Genomic DNA, 17,244 nt, shown 5'->3' on the forward strand with positions numbered 1-17,244 from the left:
ATCATTGAACAGCATTCGGCCGACCATATGTATTTGAAGATATTTGACATGAAGAATAAACGTGTGCGTGCGTGCGTGCGTGCGTGTGTGTGTGTATGTGTGTGCGTGTATCTGCATTGTTTGGGTGCAAAAGGTTTGATCTATAGGGAAGGACAGAAGCCTTAGCTTGTATAGTATTAGGCTATCATAACGTGCACCAAGTGTTACATTACTGGCTGATGAAGGAGATTCTCATTACTCTATGAAACACTTACTAGATGGTTATCACATATTCACAGGCCTGATTACCGTCTTACCCCGGGTTCCAGTGTTTTACCTCTGGCTTAGATATATCAATATGTCGGTAGGATAAAAGCGTTTTAAGAGAATTCAAAATTTAAATATAACAGCTATTGCCCGTCAGAAAAGGTAAACAAAGATAGATTTCTAAAACTTTCCATGTTTTAGAATTTATCTGAAGATTGAAATCTCTTGTTTGACAACAATTCCGAGTCATTTCATATTTCAACCCGTGAAATTCAGTTGCAGTGAAGTTGTTGAACAAGACGATTCTTCCATTAATGATGAATTCGTCAAATCTCCGTTTTGACAATGTGTGGCAATGCAAAAATGAAATGAGCAGAACTGAAATTGAAATTGATTTCAGCTTCTTTATTCATTCAGTTCGGTATTTCGGTGGAGATGCTAGTACCTTCAGCACACATGTTAAAAACGATATTGTTTCATAAATTCAACAGCATCAGTAAAAGCCATACTGCAATACTGAAATCCTAATGGTAGTATGGCGCATTTGACCTCAGCCTTTGTTGTCTAAATATGCTGGTAGGGAGCATTTACAGGTGGGGAGGGACACCTGTGTCTCGGAGCACATGCCTCAGTTCATTCACCCACTGAGGACAACGCTAGACCCCGAGCAAACATCAGAGACGTGTCTTCAGACAGTGATAGTCTCCCCTTGAAGATCTCTACAAGCTTCCAGCGTCCCCTAACACTGTAGTACCAGGTTATATACCAAAGGGGTTCAGGGCAAACAACCAGCAGCAATACTTTCCTCTCCATGTAATACACCAGCCAGCCGTGTCCACTGTTGTCCAGACGGGATCATACTGACGGGTCCAGTTGGTGGTCTACAGACCGGTGAATCTGGAGGAACGTGGAGTATTCCAGACCTGTTAGATGTTCTCACCGAGTGTATGTAGACAGTCACTTGTTGTGCTTGATTAGCGCCTAGGTCGTATATACATGGGCCAGGAAACTCCCCTACTCCCCTGACCCTGATCTCTACCTACTGCTACTCCCCTGACCATGATCTCAACCTACTGCTACTCCCCTGACCCTGATCTCTACCTACTGCTACTCCCCTGACCCTGATCTCAACCTGCTGCTACTCCCCTGACGTGACCTAAGTGTGGGAGCATCTCACTCCAACACAGTCCCAGAACCTCAGTTTAAAAGTCCAAATGAAATATCGCTGACAAGAATGCACGGGCAGTACGCTAAAGATAACTTGCAAACCTCTGATGCCATCACCATAGCCGACTGGATGCATCAGTAATGCGTCAAAGTGTTCTTGAACTCTCGACAAGATTTCGTTAACATTTAACAACTCCTTACAAACCGATAGAGTAGCATATCTTGATATGAACTCCAGGTTACCCGCAAATCCCATGACACGGTTATACCTTCCTGACCCAGTAATTACCGACCAAATGTTACAATTTATTTGAATGTTCCTGGTTTGCAAACAATGCTGAATGCCTTAACCTATTTTCAGAACAAAGCTCCTTGCAGCGCGAAGGCATGTGGAGTTAAGTTGAACTAACATCGCATGGAGATGTTCAACATGTGTTTGAAGTTTGTTCTTAGGGTGACCAACATTGTCATTAATGTGACCTGATTGGTTGTTGCCGAGATGACTCATGCTCGCGTCCAATGCTGACCATTATCATGAACATACGGATTAAAAGGACCGTGGATCAAGCTTGTACACTAGTTGACCAGTCCTGTAGCTTCTTACAACTCAGAGTGTGTTCACAGCACGGTGTTAAAAAACAGACAATCTTTGATTACGGATTTAATTGGCAGATTTGGGTCATTGAGACTATTTCTGTCAGTGACATATTTACTCACAGAGAAATCCGATATATAGAAACGCCATTCTTGCGCTGGTGGTGTTGGAACATGTTTGTACGACTGCGGTTGCGATGACATTTTACATTTCTGTTAATAGGTCACTAGCTGCCAAATTGTCGGCGCAGACTCGGCTCGTATTGAATAAAAAGATAGGCAAATATCAGGCGGAATTTGAATCTAGTGAATCGAATATTCACAGAAAATCAGGAATGTTTGAAACAGAATCTCAAACGGATCCACAGACATGAAGGTAGCAGGTGTTGCCAAACACGACTTATCTATAGTAGGGGTTATATGCTGTGGCGAGCTAGAGCAACAACCGAATGAGTTGTCAATTTCCCTTGAAAGTTCAGTTGGTGTTGTATGTCTGTCTCGTCTGATCAATGTTGTATTAATGTTGAATGTACACAGCATGGAAAGTTTAACTAAAGTTACAATTGGTCTCTGTATTCCGCCACCCCTTCTCAGTTCCAACGACTTATTTGTGAGAGTGAGATGTCCGGTTTTAGATCTTGTTATAGGGTGAGATCACCGCTATTTGCTCTTCCGGTAGAGTGAGATCTCCTGTTCTTACTCTTCTTATCGTGAATAAATAAGTTATACAGTTGGATCAACACAACAGAATCTGCTTTCAACTAATCTTTCTCATGATAATGGAAGGCGTCTTGTAGCTTTTACTCATTACATTTAGAGTGAACGCTGGTATCACACGTTAAAGCAGGATTTGTGAGAAAGTGAGCTTCTTTGATGGACCATCCCAGAGAGTGGACTCCTCGGATCGACCATTCCAGAGAGTGATGGCCTCCGATGAACCATCACAGAGAGTGGACTCCTCGGATGGACCATCCCAGAGAGTGATGGCCTCTGACGGACCATCCCAGAGTGTGGACTGCTCTGATGGACCATCCCAGAGAGTGATGGCCTCTGATGGACCATCACAGAGAGTGGACTCCTCGGATGGACCATCCCAGAGAGTGATGGCCTCTGACGGACCATCCCAGAGTGTGGACTGCTCTGATGGACCATCCCAGAGAGTGATGGCCTCTGATGGACCATCACAGAGAGTGGACTCCTCGGATGGACCATCCCAGAGAGTGATGGCCTCTGATGGACCATCACAGAGAGTGGACTGCTCTGATGGACCATCCCAGAGATATGGGGTACACTGAAGTGTCATCCAAGAGGATGAGGTCTCTTGATTTAACGGAGTGAGATTTCATATTTTTTCTTGCTATAATCCCAATTCCCACAACCCACCCCCCACCCACACACCCCTCCTGAACATTTGAAGGTATTCACAATGTGTTTCTAAATTTTTCCTTGCAATCGAACGATCTAAAGTGGTTTCCCTTGTTTCGGGTTGTTTTTGTAACAAACCCTGAAAGATTTATCACCGACTGCCGTGGGTTCAACCGTTCTCTGTGGTCTCCATGTTGTTTCCGTCAGTGATATTACCAGTTATACCCTCGTCGCCTAGCTCGTTCCATACGTTATCTACATGTACTTTCACATGGGGTTATTCACTGCTTTCAAGCATTCACTTCACATTCACTTCACATTCACCTCGCAATGTATGTAGTACAGGTACAGTTGCCCTGTAGTGTATCACCACGAGGCAGGTGTATCTGAGTGTACTCAAGCCCTGCTAATCCTTTGTGGTATTCCCGCGGGGTGAGGGTGCCCATATATCCCTAGATTTCGCTGTAAGTAGAAGGATTAGGACATCCAGGCCGGCCAGCAGTTCCTCTATATGAAACGCAATCACGGCATCTCCGGAATGCATCACTGTAAAACCACATTCACATACATCTATTTATATCTGTCTGTACATTTGCACATGGATATACATACATACACACACGAGTATACCCAACACACATAACACACACAAACGGCGTCCGCTACTGAAAATAGGTAAAAATGGCGATCTTCTCCCGAAAAGACAGTACCTGTATACGAGTGTTTGGACATGAAGTCTGTCTGTCTCACACCAACATTGCAAGACGACACTACTTCACAACATGAAAGACAGATTGTATTTTCACACCGTAAATGTTTGACTGTGATTCCACACTCCTAACGTTTGACTGCATTTCACAAAGCAAATGTATGGCTGTATCTTCACACTGTAAATGTTGCACTTCACATAGTGAATGCTTGATTGAATTTTCACACAGTACACTTGATTGCATTTCACAAAGCAAATGTTTGATTGTATTTTCATACAGTAAATGCTTGTATTTCACACAGTAGATGTTTGATTGTATTCTGTATGGTAAATACATGTCTATTCTGTGTGATATATGCCTGACTATTCTGAATGGTAAATACGTGACATAAGGTAATTGCGTGACTATTCGGAAAGGTAAATACCCGAATTTCATTTCTTGAACAAAGATACTTTACATCAAGCGTTATTCGTCGTTACAGGTTTTGTTATCACACAGGTACAGATACAGACCTACAAATACGCCATGCCGATGTATGGGTAAAACCGGGTGGGTTGGCGTTAATGTAAACCGTTACATCCACCCCGTCACCGCATCCAAACGTCCACGCCGGCAATACTAAAGTTAAGCTGTATGCATATTTCCAGAAGAACTAAACTGACATTTGAAAGATGAAAGCTCATTGATGAAACCTTATATGGCTAACACTTTCTCTATTGTATTTTCCAACGCTTCCGACTCTTGCCCATGATCAGGTGAATCATTCACACAACAAAAAGCTGTTATCCTTTCTATGATTCATGTGGCCATATACAGAACAAAGTCATACTCCTGGAGAGTGAAGCCTTGACATCGGAGAGCTATGTATATCGACAAGACTAACGATAATAACATCTTACAGTTGTGAGATCGTGAACCTTAGTGTAGTAGAAATAATTACACGATTTGTCCTTAAACCTTCAACAGTAACTTTTCTTCGGTATCATATGTCAGTATAAGAGAGTTGCTCAGCCAACGTGAATAACATGACAATAGTTTACAGGTATACGCTCTGTTAAGTGCACTGGTATCATTCTGGAAAGGTGTGAAGCATTTGAGGGTAGATTATAGTGGAGTACGATGGTGTGCGTTTGTGATGAGGTTTCGGAATGTGCGGTGACCCCTTTAGGTGGTCACAATGATGACTACAACAAGGAAACGATGACAGGGGTGGTTCGGTGAGCCTAGAGGGCGTCATTGAATGATGGAGAAACTATTGGACGGCCATGCACTATCCGACCCCTGGCTACAGCCTCCACCGGCCATGTTCGGGGGACGCGTGTGTCACACATTTTACATGGGGTGAGAGAAGAAATGAATAACATAGCGTTATATAACATCTTCAGACAAATTGCCACTTGTCAAGAAACACCTCCCTGTTGCCAGGTGTAAACAAAACATATGTTACGAATGTACAAGCGGTACAAACAACCATATAAAGCGTTTTGCTATAATTTGCATAAATGATTCACTTTTATACGTTTTTCTCATACCTGACCATGAGAAAAACATTTCGTAATTTGCCAGTATGTTTTAAGATTTTATGAATGTGAATGTGATTCAAGATGTTTTAAGAAGTGCAATACGTGAAAAAGATAGTCACTCACCCCTGCCTGCAGCCGGCGCTCCGTGTTATATTGACGGCAAAGGGGAGGGAGGTGGTCACGGCGATACATACATACACACATACAGCAGGCCGCGGACAGGAAAAAAACAACCGCACATGCGCAATGGACAGTATGCTTCTGAAAGCTGGAGTTTAAAGTGGAGCCGGGGTGTTTGTACAGTGTTTCATCCAGTAAGCTGTCGCAAACACCCAAACCAGAGCAATCGATAGCAAGAAGAGTTTTCCTAGTGCATCAAAAGACGCCGACCCCTCTTGTCAGGTAGCAGTCGTTCACCACGGGGACACTAGCATGACATGGAAGTCTTTGTTTCATTAAGTCGGTGTTACGGGATCTTCATTCAACTTTAGATGCCAACGCCCATTGGCCTTCGTCAGTGAACTTCAGCCTTGCACTAACCAAACGTGGGACAACCTTCACTGAGAAGAACAAAACACAATAAGTGCAGTAAACAAACGTGAGACCACGGTACGTGCCATGGTTGAACATCTGACCACGCGGGATCATAATATTATAATGATCATACGCTGTTGTTGTTGTTGCTGTTTTTGTAACTTTTCTAGCAGCGTATAGAAGATGCAGCATCAATAACAATAACTTCTTTGAGAGGCATTTTAGAAGCATACCTGAAGAAAAACGGAGATCTATGAACTGTCAGCTTCTTTATTGAAGCACTTTAATGAGTGCACTCACTGTTATATAGAGATTGGCCATCCACTGAACTTGGTAGTCCTTCATTGGCAACATTACGTGAGATTTTAATAAATGTGTTGCGTGTTAAAGGTGCCTTCAATGTTTGGAAAGGCAAAGATAAAGTAGTCATCTCCCGTTTCATCGGTTCTACATGCCTACGTACCTACGTGCCAAGGTAGTTAGGATTCATCTGTTCTACCTACCCACATGGTTGGGCTTCTTCCGTTCTACATATCCACTTGGATAGGCTTCACCTGTTCTACATGGTTGGGCTTTATCTGTTCTACATACCCACATGGTTTGGCTTCATCTGTTCTGCATACACACGTAGTTTTGCTTCGAATGTTCTTTATACCCACATGGTTGGGCCCCATCAGTTCTACATATCCACTTGGATAGGCTTCATCTGTGATACATACCCACATGGTTGGCCTTCAACTGTTCTTCAAACACACGTAGTTTTGCTTCGAAAGGTCTTTATACCCACATGGTTGGGCCCCATCAGTTCTACATATCCACTTAGATAGGCTTCATCTGTTCTACATACCCACATGGTAGACCTTCATCTGTTCTACATACCCACGTGGGTGGCCTTCATTTGTTCTACATACCCACATGGTTGGCCTTCATTTGTTCTACATACAAACGTGGTTGGCCTTCATTTGTTCTACATACCCACGTGGTTGGCCTTCATCAGCTCTACTCACCCACGTGGTTGGGCTTCACCGGTTCTACAAAGCCATTTGACCTAGATGTGTTTCATTTCATCCCATGTGTTTACGCGTCTATATGTTACGCTGTAACTTTCTGATCCCACCCCCTCCCCCCTTCTTCCCCACTCTTCCACTTAATTCTGTATGTCTCAAGGTGTCTCAGACTTTATGTGCATCTATGTCCAACAGATATACGCCTTCTAAAAATAATTCGTATCTGAAAGTAACGTGTGATTATGTGGCTTAACCAATTTGTTTGTTTATCTTGTTCATACACTGTCATCTTCATATAAGGATATTTACTGTCGTTCTTTTACTTCTAAATGTCCTGTGAGTGAAATGTCCTCAAACATTAAGACAGTACAGGTACTGACTATAGTTCATGTGTGGCCAATGCACCACAGTTGAGCAATATACCGAACGAAACGGCATTTATGAGAAGCCTGTCCCTCAGGTGTAAATCATTAGGTGGACATAATGTATTAATGTATCGGGTGGACCGACACCGAGTTTAAGGTGTACGGTGTGTTCCGTGTGGACAGACGCCGAGTTCGGGGTAGATAGTGTGCTCCATGTGGACAGACGCCGAGTTCGGAGTAGATAGTGTGCTCCATGTGGACAGATGACGAGTTCGGGGTAGATAGTGTGCTCCATGTGGACAGACGCCAAGTTCGGGGTAGATAGTGTGCTCCGTGTGGACAAACACTTAGTAGGGAATGGACACTGTGCTCCTTGTGGACAGACGCCGATTTAAGAATGGACATGACAGGACAGCAAGACGGGGATAAACAATGAATTCCAATCCGACAGACGATGACTGAGTTTCAGGAGAAAGATTAATGATGTTATGTGGATTATCTACTCCGAGGCCACAACGTTTGTCTGAGTACTGGAAACTAGCGACTTCGGCATTGGTGTTTGGAGTCACAGCGAAAACAGAAGACAAAAATCCATCTCCACGTCCCGAGTATCACGTGAGGTGGGATTGTTGTCTCCAAACCGCTCCCCACGAAAAATATGTTCCAGCACTCACAGTTGGACAGCTCTCCCATTGCCAAACCCCGCTGTTTACAGCATCCTCCACGGCGTCCCAGGGGGGTGACACAGGTCTAGGTGAGCTTTGATTCCTCGACTACAAGGAAACGTCTCGCCGACTTCAAGCCCAGCCCCAAACTACTGGCTCTCTTTACAATGGAACTAAGCTTTGATTCAGCCAAACATGGCTTGTTATGACGAGGACTCTTTCTAAGGTATCATATGAAGGGGATTGATGTCATGACATATTTTGACTGTAGCTGTAAGATTAAGATGGTAGGTGTCGTCGCTTTTTGAATCTGTTGGAAACAGATGTGCCAATCTGCAGACAATCAGCAGACTCCATTGTAGTGACGAGACACAACCCTTATAGTGACTGTGAGCTATACTCCATTGTACTGACCAGACAAGATAAGGTGCATGGCTCAACACAAACGAGAGAAAAAAATATATTGCAGAACTTTGAAGTTCATATACACGGTAGTGAAACTACAGTACATGCATACATCACTTCATTGCTCTAAGAATGTCCAACTCCAAACATCACTTCATCACGAACAGTATATCACATCACTTTGTCATGTACAGTTCATCAGTTTGGACACATTACCCCATCATGTACAGTACATCAGTTTCCACACATCACTTCATCACATACAGTTCATCACTTTCCACACATCACTTCATCACGCACAGTTTATCAGCTTCCACACATCATTACATCACGTGCAGAATGTCAGTCTTTACACGTCTACATCATTTCTGTACTTCCTACATCATTTCATTACTCCCTACATCACTTTGTTACTAACTACATCATTTGAGTACTCACTCCATCATCTCATTACTTCCTACATCATTTTAATAACAATATTAATAATAATGGATAGCATTTATATAACGCTAATTTCGGAAATCACTCTTTTATTCCCTACATCATTTCAGTACTTCCTACATCACTTCATTACTCCCTACATCATTTCAGTACTCCCTACATCACTTCATTACTCCCTACGTCACTTCATTACTCCCTACATCATTTCAGTACCCCCTACATCATTTCAGTACTCCGTACATCATTTCTGTACTTCCTACATCACTTCATTACTCCCTACATCATTTCAGTACTCCGTACATCATTTCTGTACTCCCTACATCACTTCATTACTCCCTACATTATTTGAGTACTCCCTACATCATTTCAGTACTCCGTACATCATTTCAGTACTTCCTACATCACTTCATTACTCCCTACATCACTTCATTACTCCCTACGTCACTTCATTACTCCCTACGTCACTTCATTACTACCCACGTCCCAGTTGCGTAGATCTATGCTAATGGTTCCGATTCAGTTGTTTACAGACTGCTGTCACATTCAAACAACAAACAAAATGTCCCTTACATCTGGTTACTGACGGTTTATCACCAGTTACCTATAGTGAGTCGGTCCCATCACAACATCAGTTAGCTGCCTACGGTAAGTTGAACAGTACATATAAAAGCACAACAGGTGCCCGACTCCACACAAACCTGTTCATATTGTGTTGATCTCAACGCTTCAGGAAAGTGCCGATTCAGTTAAATTTCTGTATTCAAATGATGACGGTTGTATACACTGTGTGCCTGCGTGGTGCACGTGCTTGACATACATCATTCAGGTCTCGTATAACTGTTTATTTGCACGGTTTGCACACAATGGTATAGATGTGTGACCTCGCATGTATGCAAACAAACAGAAGCAAACAATTAAACAAGTGCACTCGTCACCTTGCCTCCATGGTGCATGCTTTCTCATAGCAAAATTCAAAAATGCTAGATTACGAACTCACATACTCTACACTTCCCGCCATGTGTCTGGTAACACCTGCATCTAATATTGCCACGAGGAGAAACTAACAAATGACAAGCTGTCAGATGACTTCTGTTGAGTTAACTCATGTTTTCATGACAAAACAAAATATAACATTATTAGCGGACCCGTAGTGGACAACGAACGTGCCCCATATATGGAGAGGATTGCAATACACTTGTCGGTGTAAGTCGTAGCAGACAGATGCTGAGTCATCAGATTCCATACCCATTTCTCTCACACGTTAATAATGGGTTACTTGGGTGTGAGAATTCTTCTGCATATAACTTTAAACAAGTTGTGGAGCACATTGTAATGATTTCTGTCCGGGCACACCGCCATGCCCCCGTGCTGTACCCAGTGGTGATTGATGCAACTTGACTTGTCACAGCCAGGGCCCCATTGGAAACATCTGGTCAGCAAGGACATTTAACACTTATAATGCAACACTCTACAACGGTGATGAAATGTGAGGCGATTGACGCAAATTATGCTTGCATTAGTTTCTGACTTGTTGACTTTAAATCTTAAGGGGCTTCTGTGGCTCATACGGGCCAGTCTATGACAACACATGTGGTAAAGACAAGCATATGATTCCAACTTGTCAAAAGTCTGTAGCGGTGACCTGTTCCAAGAACGGGTTCACCATAGAGCCATGAAGTTAATCAGAAACACAGACTCGTGTTTGCTTTCAATAAAGACTGTGATACAAGATTAGTTATTTCAAAAAGAATGACATCTTAATGCATATTAACCACAAAAGTCATGTATGTTACAGCGAAAAAACAATAACCGCATGTTTACACAGATATTGAAGTGATTTGTGTACAGACAACGCACAATGTGTAACGAGTGCTGATGTGTCAGTGGGTACACTACAACACGTATTTAGAAATCTGCAAATGTTTAACCGAACAAACACCTAAGCTATTACACTGCTTCAACGTAAAGATAAAAGACCAGAGGAAGGTGGATTAGAATTATTGTGGTGAGTGAGTGAATATGCTTTGAGTAGAAAAGGGTCAATAACTTGAAACAAAGCCGTGGGTCTGTCGACGCCTTCACAACTACACTGCATCCCCGTGTTAACACCGATCTCCCGACGGTTGTTCACGAAGTGAGTGAGTGAGTGGGTGGGTTTAAAACCAATATTTTGGTCTATTCTCCAGTTATTGACGACCTGACAGTTTCGTACGGGGAAGCCCTAGGTGATGCGTGTATTAGAGGTTACCACTTTGCGGAAAGCATCGATCCCTGTCTTGATGCTGGTAAACCCCAACAGGCAATCACAATGATAGTACTCTGCAAAACACGACTGGTGCGCCTATGGCTTGGTTTAGTACACGCTGTGCCATCAGTTCAACTGTGAAGAAACGCAATGAGGTGTATTTGCAAAACATTAAAATGTGAAAGTAAAAATTTGTGGCTTATATGCTCAACAGAGTGGTTAGTACTAGCGACGTTGTCAGTGTGTGCTGCTAGGGTAGTACTGGGACGGAAGTGTCTAAGGTCTTGCTCACAGGCACTTCTCTGCCCACACAGACTCAAGCCTTTCACAAATACATTGAGTCGGATATAAATAGCAATGAAAAAGCATACACCTGGTATCACTTTCATAGGGTCTTATCTCAATATACACCGGGTCCTTATATTTCCCTGCCCTAAGGTGCGGTCCTTGCTTTTTTGTTGCTGTTTGAAAACTGGAAACAAATTTCACCCGAACATAAGAAACCAATGCCATCGCTTCCGGAGTTGACCGGAAATGTCGTGACGTCACAACCTCTTTTCCTGAAAGCGAGGCTGGGGTTAATGTCTGTGCCTCCAATTGTTATGAATGCAAACAATGTTTTGCTTCGAAACAATTGTGCACTTTCAGGCATCGAACGTAAAGATGGACCATGGCACCTAATGTTTCAGAAGTTTCATGTATCTCAGAAAACCAGGCAGGTTGACTTTATAACGGGGTCTGATATAATTGCTCAGTTTTTGAAGTATTTGGGAATACACGATGCAACGCTGAGAATGGGGCTTTTCTACCGTCACAACTTCCACAATAAGTTTATCAACACAGTGGCATTATTGAAAAAACCTGATGCGATGCACGTGTTCAGCAGTGCGATTGTGGGCGTTGTTTTGATGAGTTTTTCAGTCGTATGACTGTGTGTCAGTGAGATATGGAAGGGAAGCCTGTAATGGGCGATGTGTATCGTCGTCATGTATATTGATATATACTACCGACAGAAAATAAGGGAACCAAGAAATTGAATGTAGATGACTTTGACTGTGACAGGGTCCGTTATCGTGTCGTATCTCCCAAACGCAACATCCAATGACAATGGAATTTCGCATAATGCATGCTCCGCACGTGCTACACGTGCATACAGACGTTAACTCCTGTAAATGTACTGGAGAAGTCGCAATCACTAATGCAATAGAGATTGACACTTACTGACAGAAATGCGCCCGAGGCAGTATCTCTGTGAAGCAACAAAATGGAGAATGGTGGGGATGATAGAGGGGGGGGACATCATTATGTGAAGTTGCCCGGCAGATGGGTAAATCAAAAAGTGTAATTTCACGCCTGTGGGATAAGTACCGTCATACGGGTGGGGTTGCAACGAGACCTGGGCGTGGTAGACCAAAATCAAGGACACCACGACAGGATCGTCTCATTACGTTAATTGCTCTAAGCGATAGGTTTAAATCGGCCCCTGCCATCAATAGAGAATTCCGCACACTCACTGGAAGACGCATTTCAACCTCAACCGTTAAAAACCGACTCTATCAAGCTCGTCTGAAAACAAGACGGCCTTTTAAGGGTGTCACCCTTTCAGCTCACCATAAGCGCCAAAGATTGGCATGGGCTAGGCAGCATCAGGGACGGGCTATGCGCCACTGGCGTTACACCATGTTCTCTGATGAGTCAAGGTTTTGCCTACGATTCACAGATGGCAGAAAACGTTGTTGGCGTCGGAGCGGGGAGCGATATGCCAGAGCAGCAATTCTTGACCATGATCGATATGGAGGTGCTAGTGTCATGGTGTGGGGTGGGATTACACATGGCAGACGATCAGATTTGGTCATCATTAACGGAGCCATGACTGGTCAGCGATACGTTGATCAAATATTGCGTCCTGTTGTGGCTCCATTGGCTAGAGTTATCGGCCGAAATTTTGTATTCCAAGATGATAATGCCAGACCACATCGGGCCCGAATTGTCTCCGCTTATCTCCGACAAGAAGGTATCCAGACATTGGACTGGCCCTCTAAGTCCCCAGACCTGTCCCCAATTGAACATCTCTGGGACGTTCTTGGTCGAAGGGTGTACGCCAGGGACCCAGGACCCGCCAACCTGGCCCAGCTTGGTGCAGCTCTCCAAGAGGAATGGCGGGCAATATCACGGGCAACCATCCGGATATTGATTAACAGCATGCCATCAAGGTGCCGTGAATGTGTTGCCCAACATGGTGGACACATCAGATATTGAACTTGACGCCTAAAATTGATTTAGTGGATATTTAAAGCAGTTTCAAATTCGCTTTTATTTCATTAGTTCCCTTATTTCTTCTTTCGGTAGTATATATGTAGTAGTGTCGCCATGTTGTAACCTGACATGTTGTGGTGAGCATCGTAACCTCGCACTTGCATGCCTTATGATGCCTGTCGTCTAATTGTGTAGTTTTGAAAGCAGGGTGTATCACAGTTGTACTCCTCAGTGATAGGTTTGAGAAATGAGGTAGCGTTTGTCTATATGTCTGCTATGTAGCGACGTGTATGTCTGCTATGTAGAGACAGTATATATGTCTGCTATGTAGAGACAGTGTATATTTGCTATAATGTAGAGAGAGTATATGTCTGATTTGTAGAGATAGTGTATGTCTGCTATGTAGAGACAACATATGTCTGCTATGTAGAGACAGTATATGTCTGCTATGTAGACACTGTATATGTCTGCTATGTAGAGACAGTATGTGTCTGCTATGTAGAGACATTATGTGTCTGCTATGTAGAGATAGTATATGTCTGCTATGTAGAGACAGTTTATGTCTGCTATGTAGAGACAGTTTATGTCTGCTATGTAGAGACAGCATATGTCTGCTATGTAGAGACAGTATGTGTCTGCTATGTAGAGAAAATATATGTCTGCTATGTAGAGATAGTATATGTCTCCTATGTAGAGACAGTTTATGTCTGCTATGTAGAGACAGCATATGTCTGCTATGTAGAGACAGTATGTGTCTGCTATGTAGAGAAAATATATGTCTGCTATGTAGAGACAGTATGTATCTGCTATGTAGAGACATTATGTGTCTGCTATGTAGAGATGGTGTACGTCTACTATGTAGAGACAGAATATGTCTGCTATGTAGAGACAGCATGTGTCTGCAATGTAGAGATAGTATATGTCTGCTATGTAGAGACAGTATCCGTCTGCTATGTAGAGACAATATGTCTGCCATGTAGAGACAGTTTATGTCTGCTATGTAGAGACAGCATATGTCTCCTATGTAGAGACAACATGTGTCTGCAATGTAGAGATAGTACATGTCTCCTATGTAGAGACACTATGTGTCTGCTATGTAGAGAAAATATATGTCTGCTATGTAGAGACAGTATGTATCTGCTATGTAGAGACATTATGTGTCTGCTATGTAGAGATGGTGTACGTCTACTATGTAGAGACAGAATATGTCTGCTATGTAGAGACAGCATGTGTCTGCAATGTAGAGATAGTATATGTCTGCTATGTAGAGACAGTATCCGTCTGCTATGTAGAGACAATATATGTCTGCCATGTAGACACAGTTTATGTCTGCTATGTAGAGACAGCACATGTCTGCTATGTAGAGACAACATGTGTCTGCAATGTAGAGATAGTATATGTCTGCTATGTAGAGACAGCATCCGTCTGCTATGTAGAGACAATACATGTCTGCCATGTAGAGACAGTTTATGTCTGCTATGTAGAGACATCATGTGTCTGCTATGTAGAGAGAGTATATGTCTGCTATGTACAGACAGTATGTGTCTCCTATGTAGAGACAATATATGTCAGCTATGTAGAGACAGTTTATGTCTGCTATGTAGAGACAGTTTATGTCGGCTATGTGGAGACAGTAGGTGTCTGTTATGTGGAGACAGTTTATTTCTGCAATGTAGAGACAGTTTATGTCTGCTATGTAGAGACAGCATATGTTTGCTATGTAGAGAGAGTATGTGTCTGCTACGTAGAGACAATACATGTCTGCTATGTAGAGACAGTAGGTTTCTGCTATGTAGAGACAGTTTATGTCTGCTATGTAGAGACAGTTTATGTCTGCTATGTAGAGACAGTTTATGTCTGCTATGTAGAGACAGTAGGTGTCTGCAATGTAGAGACAGCTTATGTCTGCTATGTAGAGACAGTATATGTCTGCTATGTAGAGACAGCATAGGTCTGCTATGTAGAGGCAGCATGTGTCTGCTATGTAGAGACAGTATGTGGCTGCTATGTAGAGACAGCATATGTCTGCTATGTAGAGACAGTATGTGTCTGCTATGTAGAGACAGTATGTGTCTGTTATGTAGAGATAGTATATGTCTGCTATGTAGAGACAGTTTATGTCTGCTATGTAGAGTTGGTGTCCGTCTACTATGTAGAGATAGTATATGTCTGCTATGTAGAGACAGTATATGTCTGCTATGTAGAGACAGTATGCGTCTGCTATGTAGAGATAGTATATGTCTGCTATGTACAGACAGTATGTGTCTGCTATGTAGAGACAGTATGTGTCTGCTATGTAGAGACAGTGTACGTCTACTATGTACAGACAGTATGTGTCTGCTATGTAGAGACAGTTTACGTCTGCTATGTAGAGAGAGTATGTGTCTGCTATGTGTAGAGACAGTTTACGTCTGCTATGTAGAGACATTATGTGTCTCCTATGTAGAGATAGTATATGTCTGCCATGTAGAGACAGTGTATGTCTACTATGTAGAGATGGTGTACGTCTACTATGTAGAGACAGTATGTGTCTGCTACGTAGAGACAGTATATGTCTGCTATGTAGAGACAGTTTATGTCTGCTATGTAGAGACAGCATATGTGTGCTATGTAGAGAGAGTATTTGTCTGCTATGTAGAGACAGTTTGTGTCTGCTATGTAGAGACAGTTTATGTCTGCAATGTAGAGACAGTTTATGTCTGCTATGTAGAGACAGTTTATGTCTGTTATGTAGAGACAGCATAGGTCTGCTATGTAGAGATAGTCCATGTTTGCTATGTAGAGACAGCATATGTGTGCTATGTAGAGAGAGTATTTGTCTGCTATGTAGAGACAGTTTATGTCTGCTATGTAGAGACAGTATGCGTCTGCTATGTAGAGACAGTTTATGTCTGCTATGTAGAGACAGTTTATGTCTGCTATGTAGAGACAGTTTATGTCTGCTATGTAGAGACAGTATGCGTCTGCTATGTAGAGACAGTTTATGTCTGCTATGTAGAGATAGTTTATGTCTACTATGTAGAGACAGCATAGGTCTGCTATGTAGAGATAGTCCATGTCTGCTATGTAGAGACAGCATATGTGTGCTATGTAGAGAGAGTATTTGTCTGCTATGTAGAGACAGTTTATGTCTGCTATGTAGAGACAGTATGCGTCTGCTATGTAGAGACAGTTTTTGTCTGCTATGTAGAGACAGTTTAAGTCTGCTATGTAGAGACAGTTTATGTCTGCTATGTAGAGACAGCATATGTGTGCTATGTAGAGAGAGTATTTGTCTGCTGTGTAGAGACAGTTTATGTCTGCTATGTAGAGACAGTTTATGTCTGCAATGTAGAGACAGTTTATGTCTGCTATGTAGAGACAGTTTATGTCTGCTATGTAGAGACAGTTTATGTCTGCTATGTAGAGACAGTTTATGTCTGCTATGTAGAGAGAGTATTTGTCTGCTATGTAGAGATAGTTTATGTCTGCTATGTAGAGACAGTTTACGTCTGCTATGTAGAGACAGCATAGGTCTGCTATGTAGAGATAGTCCATGTCTGCTATGTAGAGACAGCATATGTGTGCTATGTAGAGAGAGTATTTGTCCTCTATGTAGAGACAGTTTATGTCTGCTATGTAGAGACAGTTTATGTCTGCAATGTAGAGACAGTTTATGTCTGCTATGTAGAGACAGTTTATGTCTGGTATGTAGAGACAGCATAGGTCTGCTATGTAGAGA

At 42.6% G+C, this 17,244-nt stretch overlaps 1 protein-coding gene and 1 pseudogene across 1 annotated transcript in view; one reads left to right on the forward strand and one right to left on the reverse strand.

Moving 5' to 3' along the window:
• LOC137290580 (large ribosomal subunit protein uL13m-like) overlaps nucleotides 1–17,244 on the forward strand; it is a 421,196-nt gene that overhangs the window by 187,855 nt on the left and 216,097 nt on the right. The window lies entirely within an intron of this gene.
• Nucleotides 6,083–17,244, reverse strand: part of LOC137292128 (uncharacterized) — a 33,775-nt pseudogene continuing 22,613 nt past the window's right edge.

Source organism: Haliotis asinina, chromosome 7 (genome assembly GCF_037392515.1).
Source record: "Haliotis asinina isolate JCU_RB_2024 chromosome 7, JCU_Hal_asi_v2, whole genome shotgun sequence".
NCBI lineage: Eukaryota > Metazoa > Mollusca > Gastropoda > Lepetellida > Haliotidae > Haliotis > Haliotis asinina.